This window comes from Chelon labrosus, assembly GCF_963514085.1.
Source record: "Chelon labrosus genome assembly, chromosome: 19".
Classification (NCBI taxonomy): Eukaryota; Metazoa; Chordata; class Actinopteri; order Mugiliformes; family Mugilidae; genus Chelon; species Chelon labrosus.
The window spans coordinates 5,408,914-5,416,618 of NC_140352.1; the positions used below are offsets into that span (position 1 = coordinate 5,408,914).

The window sequence follows — 7,705 nt, forward strand, 5'->3', positions numbered from 1 at the left end:
AATAACTTTATCAGATAGTTGATGTGCCACCTCCTCCTTGTCTCTGTTACCACAGGACGTTTGGTGAAGTTGTTAACTGACTGCTGTCCAGAGGATTTGGACCGTTCCTCTGCTAGCGTTAGCGGATGTCTTTTCAGATGAGTGTGCACTGCAGTAGTAGTTTTACTATATATGCAACACTGCAGTACAATAATCGATGGTTAGCCAAGACATTTAGCGATACAAAACAGCTCTTTCTTTATTAACTGAGTCAGAGCAGGACAAGCCCATCTCTTAGTCATCATCCTCTCCTCTGTACTCCCACAGCATAGCCAGTCCTGTCTTGTTTATAAGCCTCTAGACAGCAAAAATCTGTTTCCATTAATGATTAATGCACAATGAGTTAAAGTATTAATATGAAACAATAAAGTGCTGTTCCTTTAAATGGAGAGATGAAAGCTGCAGGAACATGGTTAAGTGTTGCTGGTGAATTTTGGGGGAAAACCATGGGTGGGTTCTTGTAAAAAAAAAAAAAAAACCTGTGTTCACATTCTCATTCAAGTCGCTTTCCAGCATCTCTGCACTTTGGCTTGCACACAAACATTCCTCAGGGGGATGCAGCTATTTTTCAGACTCTATTTGATCCTGACTTTTTCTTTTTTTTCTTTCCATAACTCCCTGCACTCACATATTTGCCTCTCCACTCTTTTCTCCAGCATGCACGTGTTGAAAATCAATGCACACACACACACAGACACAGGCGCTGGGAGGAACTGCACGTTTTGCATAAACATTTCCACACTGAGGAGGAGAGCTCGGATGTCTGGGCTCAGAGGGCCCGGGCTGTGTTGTCACGGCTACAGCGATCTGTTTGGACGGCGAAGGGTTTTCCCTGAGAGGACCCCAGGGCTGCCCGAGGATGTGCCGCACCCTTAAAATAAGGCTGAGCCCTAATAGTTTGCACATGAGCCGTTACGTAACGGAGCTCTCACGACATGCCTGCAGATACATCATCGATTCTGGAAGGGTGAAAAAATGTGCACTGTTTTTGGGCAAAATCCTCCTCAACTTTTTTTCCCCAAAACTTTCAGAAACTACACGGAGAACATTGAAGAGAGACCTTCAAGATGGAAAAATCTTTGCTTACTGGGCCTGTTGGTGAATCAATTATTTTGACAACTTTTGCTGGGGCTGGCCTGGAATAAACTGAGGAGGAGGAGGAGGAGGATTGTTAATACTAGCTGTGCAGGCATTCTTCAACACTGCAGTGCCAGCTACAAATAAAATGACTGCATGAAGCTTATTTGCACATTAAAGCTCAAAAAATTAAAAACCTGAAAAGTTCTACCAAGAAACCATCCGCAAATTCAGTCAGTAATGGCTCCACGGCTGTAAGACCCCCCCCCAAAAAACCCCCCTCCACACACGGACACGACAGTAGCTCACCTGCTCTGTACTCAATTTAACAACATACGGGACTCACGTAGCGTGTGAAGCTATTTGTTCATTCATTCATTCATTCATTCATCTTCTGTAACCACTTGTCCTGTGAAGGGTCACTGAGGGGATGGAGCCTATCCCAGCTGTCATAGGGCAAGAGGCGGGGTCCACCCTGGACAGGTCTCCAGTCTATCAAAGGGCTCCCAATTCCTTCGTCTGTGTAATTTAATGTGAATTTATTTAAGAATCTAAACCTAGTTTTTAGAAACCTTTCCACTTTTCCTTTCACACTCACACCTACGGCCAATTTAGAATCACCAATGGACCTAACCAGCATGTCTTTGGACGCTGGGAGGAAGCTGGAGAACCTGGAGAGAACCCACGCAGACACAGGGAGAACATGCAAACTCCACACAAATAAAAATGGACGTTACCATCACCGTTTAAAATCCAGTATTTGTGCCCTTAGAGCCGTAGAGATTTGGTCAAAACCTTTAGGAAACGACTCTAGACGAAATGTGAACTAGCTTAACTTCATAAGCGCTAGCTAGAATAGCTAGATTCGCTAATACATACATACACTTGTCCATAGAGAGCCACGTCGCAACAGCACTATGTTTAGTATTCACATATACTGCACAGGCTGCTGCTAATTGTCGCTAAACCCAATATTAGCGCCATTACGGTAATGTAATGTAAAACCATGCCATTTTATTCTACGTGCAGACATTTCATACTGTATGAACTGTTTTTAATAGCTGGGATAGCATCATAATTAGAGTTTTGTATAAAGACGGTATTTATTTATTCAATTAATCTGCTGAGTGCCAGTTTTAAGACGAGTTATGTAAATTATCAAGCTTATAACTTCTCTCAGAAGCTCGGCCTCCATGGCTGATGGTTTGGTCTCTTGGGAAAGAAACCATATTTTTCAAATTTGCATCATCTTAATCAACCATAACAGAATTTTACAAAGGGGCAAGTCAGCTTTGCTTTTCATAACATCTAAGATGCATGCCTCACTTCTTCCTTTGCAGTTTCTGTTCATACCAGCAGCACCGTCGGGTTTACATTCCAATCAAATTAAATGAAGTCTGCAGTCTTTTCATGCCTATTCTGCTGAGCTAACTACTACCACGCTGTCAAATATCTCAAGGTATGTTGTCGTGTTTAATGTCTGAGGAATACGTTCTTTCCCAAGCGATGGCACGTTTCGTAACGGGGGGACTTCCCTCCCTCCGGTTGATCCAGTTATTTTTATTCTCGTGACTTCACTCTGCTTGACATTGTGTGCTGCAGCTGCAGAGGCCCCTGGTCGGTTGCCGTAATAAGCACAGCACAGTCATGATCAGCTGTACGTAGCAGAATGCGTAACCACTGTTTATGATTTATCTGGAAAGCTGCCGTCTGGCGTTTGAGTGACATGAAACACATGTAAACCGACACAAACGTCTCAAGTTTCATTGCCACCATGTGCTGACATAAGACCCCTCTGCCAGCGTTCAATAATTCAGCGTGTAAGATGTTTAAGTGCATCCAAAATCTTGACTTAACACAAAAAGCAGGACAACAGAAGAGGAAAAGGATACCCACGCTTGATTAATGCTCTGCTCTGGAAGAATCGATTCAGCTCTCTGGCTTCGGTTTGTTTGCCGGGTATGACTCAGACAGAAAGTACATTTTTGTGCAAAGTCCCGGTATGCAAGTAAAGACAAGTTAGTGACTCTCCAGATATCCCATAAATGCTGGTGGTTGGTTCCCTTCAGGCAAGGAAGGAAAAACAGAAGAGCTAACCTTTAGCCAAAGCAATGCACAACTCCTAACACCGAAACGACAACGGTAAAACAGTAAAAATCCAGATGTATTTAAAGATGTCATACTACACTATTTCTGTTTCTATTAAATTAGGTTTTCACTGTGTTTCTCATACTGTGCATTCCTGCAGCACATCATTTGACCTCTTTCACCCCTCCCGACAAGCCCAGTATGCTCTGATTGGTGCTCGCCCACTCTAGTATGTTTGGTCAAGCACTTAAAGAGCGTGCCTAAGCATTATGCAAATTATGCAAACATGTTACATGGTGCCGCGATAAATATAGAAAAACAGGACTGGACAGGACACAAGGTGTTTTGTGCAGTTCAGGGTGAAAGTACAGTACCTTCTTTTGCCATTTTTAAGCTTTGCAACGTTCCAGACTATTTACATGCATGAAAAACACCAGTAAGCTTAATATGGAGCTTACGCCATTTCATATTTCACTATTTAAGTTCATAAACATCATTATTTTCTTCCAAATATACATTTCTACAGGAGGTCGTTTTATTTTAGCTACTCTCTCGTTACGACCCCCCTCCCCCGCCCCCCAAAAAACCTCTGTGCTGGTCAGTTTGCCCACTCTGGTGTTTTTAGCTTGTTTTTCAATTACGTCATCACTCTTGCCCCGCCCATTTTATTTACGATGCATCGGGAGGACTTGGGACAGCCAGGAATCTGCATCCTTGAGGCCTCCAGAGTCAAACTTGCATATTTGATATTGATAAACGTCCTTCATCATGACAAACTAGCCACTACACAGGGATGCGATTTAAAAAGAAGTGACGTTGATAAGGGAGAGCTTAACTCCCTCTGGAGTTTACTTCTGGGTTTTCACATACGCTAAAATGCTAAACAACACGCTAAGAGGAAGCAAAAAGCACAATACATCCTCTGTAACGGTTCACTGTGACATATGGCAGTGAAACGAGAATGATTCTATTTTGCATTCTGCCGTGTTCTTTATGTTGTTTCCATCTGTGATATTTTTAATCCTAACAAATGTGCACTTCACTTTTTTTCACTGCATTCACACCGTTTTAAGGTGCAAAACTGAAACACAACACGACAAACGAACAGGCAGCCGTGGAGCAGAACACAATCCTGAACCTGACAGATGTTGACGGCGGCTGAATCTGTTTGTGTTTCGTGAAACACAATTTACTGGAACGAACCCGATGACTAAAGCTGCACGTATGCAAACACAAGTCAAAGTGGAAGACACAAAACCGTGTCGCGTTCCAAACAACTACAGCGCGTTGATAAATGCTCAAGAACAAGAGAGGAGGAAATCAAATCCGAAAACGTGTAGATTAGGTCTGTTCTGGGAGATCTGAAACTGCTGGAAACAAACTCTCTTATAAACGCTCAGAATATTGAACGGAGTGATCAGTAAACTGCTGTGCTTGCTCATTAACATTGTTGGATAGCAAACCAAACTGCAGCCTCTTAACATGCAGTTTCCCTTTCATTTTCCATTTAGTAGCTTCAAGGCAGTTGAAATCTTCTTATTCCTCACTGAAACATTGTTTTGCATCTTAATTACACGACTGTCACGTTTTTCTTGTTTGAGTTATATTTTTTGCACTTTAACCCTTAACCTTCCTCCATGCACGCCTTGTCTTTTTTGCATTACAACTCATTTTTGAAATATTCTAGAGGATTTCTTGCCAAATTTCCGCACAATATATTTGCAATCCGAGTCTAAAACTGTATTTTCTTACATTTGTTTGGTGGATTTTAAGAAAGACTGGATGCACAGAGAAAGTTTGTTACCATTGACTCCCACAGCGTGATTAAGTTTTTAAAAACCACGCTATATAAATGTTGAAGTCCATCCCATAGTAGAGTCCAGAGTGTGCACATAACTTGCAGCACAATCCAAACATGTTCCAGTAAATTTGGAGCAAGTTCAAGTAACAAACTGAAACATAAACCAGACTGAGTCTCTTTAAAGGTATCCAGAGATTGACTAACCTGCAACTGGACTTGTTTTGGTTTTTATCTGGAACATTCACACGTTAGCTTTGGAGTTTCTGGCAAAAAAGACTGAATTAGTGAAAGAAAACAAGACACCATCCGGGTCAATCTGAAAGACTGTGTGTAACTGGAGATATTGTGTCCTTAACAGAGCCTCGTCACGTGAGTTTCAAGCGTGCACCACCCACAGATGTTCCGGATAAAACTCCCCACCAGTCATGTAGAACCGAAGACGCTACTTGGATGATGGTGAAACCTCAAACAAGTCCTGTTGCCTTTGCTTTAGCTTTGTTTTCAGCTATACCACGACCTAGGCGACCGAGAGCCTCCGCGGACGTGACATACTGAACTACTGAACAGAACAGAAACAAATACAGGAGACTGCACTCGAATCGGAATCTAATAATACAACATACGGTGCAGGATTTAGTCACCAACATCCGAGGTGTGTCATGCCACATCATAGACTGGAACATCAGACAATAGAACAGAATATTACAGAGCTCGTGACCAGACCAGACCACCATTGTTGAGTGTGCATGTGTGGGACGGGAATATTCCCAGCATGTGTGTGTGTGCGTTTGCATTACTCACGCTGCGAGGACATAAATCCGTTCATACGCTCACATCACGGGGACATACTGTACCTCCCTTCTCAGAGTCCTCACAATGAAAATCTTAATGATAAGACTAGGGATGCATTACTAACGTGTTAATGCACAGTCAGTTCGATGCCAAAATTTTTGCAGAGTGATTAACGCAGAAGAATTCTGAATGAAAAGCCTTGCCAAACTAGAATCTTTGCATCTACTGTTGACGTGAACCGAGTTACGAGTCTCAAATACCACTTGCTGGCCAAGCACACAGCTGATACACAGACATGCCTCCTCTTCCTCCTCCTCCTCCCCCTCAACAAAAGACAGACCATGCTGGATAGTCTGCAGCATATTTTCTTTGAGGATGCAGCACCTTTGAGGTTTCTCTGGAGAATAATCTGGACAGTGTTTGTCATCGGCGTTGGATTATCCAAAAAGAAAGGCAGCTGGACTTCACCCAAGCAGCTTCTTCGGTAATAAAGGACCGGAGAGGAGTTAAATAATTAATGTCCAGGCACTAGACGAGCGAGTTTCTGATGGGTGACACCCACAGCTCCTCCACCAGTCCCTTATTTCTCCAGAATAACCTCAAAAGGCACCGCATCCTCGAAAAAATAATCCTGCGTGAACGATGCAGAGTATCCAGCGTGGTCTGTCTTTGGTTGTGGGGGAAGGAGGAGGAGGAGGAGGCCTGTCTGTATATCAGCTGTGTGCTTGGCCTGCAAGTGGTATTCTAGATGCCTTTCTTTAACATGTATGGATAGAATACCATGCCCTGGATGACCGAGAACCTCCACAGACATACTGGTGTTGCACTGTTGCAGTAATAACGACTCACACTTCCATAAAGCGAGCATGTTCGTCCACTCCCCTGTGGATAAGGGTGGGAAAAAAAAATTCTTAATTGAGGACAACCGTGCAGTTAAGTGCTTTTAATATACTGACAGCCCTAAAGAAGACTTCGGGCAACAGGTAGGTACGGTTACATCAGCGTGGAGTCCTGTGAGGGAGACTCTGTGTATGTGTCCCTCACAGGACGGAACAACTGACAGCAGCAGCAGAAGGAGTCACAGGTGACAGGCAGACAGCAGGGGGATTATTTACTCTGCAGCACTTGTGTCCACTGCCATCATTCATTCAGCTCACGCCATTAATTCAGTCAGCCAGACAGAGTAATAGCTGTGTGCCCACACTGAAACTGTTTGGGGCTAAATCAAGCCCAAAGCAGCAATTATCCAACCGACCCAGAGTCTCCGCAGAGCTGCCACACAGAAGCTTGTTGTCGTGGACGTTAAAAAGCATTTCACGTTATTCCAAACTTGTGCCAACTCGTTTACGCACGCTTCGCCTCGTTCTAGCTTCGTTTACGCAGGATAGGTGCAACGTGGAAAAGCGGCGCCTTGCGCGGTTTTCTTACCTTTGAAGCGGTTGCGCGCCCGGTTGGAAACGCGTTATCTGGGCCGTTAGACCCAGTCAGACCAGATATCTGCAGCCTGGTGATGTGGAGCTGCCTTTTCTCCGCGACACAACTTTTAGAGCAGCTACGCGTCCCACGGCGGCGGAGGTGCGCGCACAGTCATAATTTCTTTCTCCTTCCCGCCCGGAAGAAGAAGCGCTTTGTTGTTATTGGTGTTGTTGCGTCGTGAAGGTCAGCAGAGCTCGGTGAGAGCGGAGAGGGAGTCCTGGCTGTAGTGAGCTGGAGGTCTCGGCTCAATCAGCTGTCATCACGTTAGAGTCGGGAGCAGCCGAGCAGCTCTGCGCCTCTCTCTCCATGCCTACACACAACAACGCCACCCACTTTTACCGAGGAGACCCGCGACTGGCCCGGCTGCTGCCTGACTGAAAAGACGCACTAATTTCCCCGTGATCCGTTTTTAAATGAAGCAGAATGAGAATA

The 7,705-nt window shown here is 44.3% G+C and overlaps 1 protein-coding gene across 2 annotated transcripts in view; it reads right to left on the reverse strand.

The window, feature by feature from the left end:
- Positions 1 to 7,705, reverse strand: part of dnmbp (dynamin binding protein) — a 52,048-nt gene extending 44,343 nt beyond the window's left edge. For both annotated transcript variants that reach the window (XM_084567718.1, XM_084567717.1), the window contains exon 1: positions 7,226 to 7,705. The gene's annotated coding sequence lies outside the window, so the exon portion shown is untranslated. The remainder of the gene's footprint in view (positions 1 to 7,225) is intronic.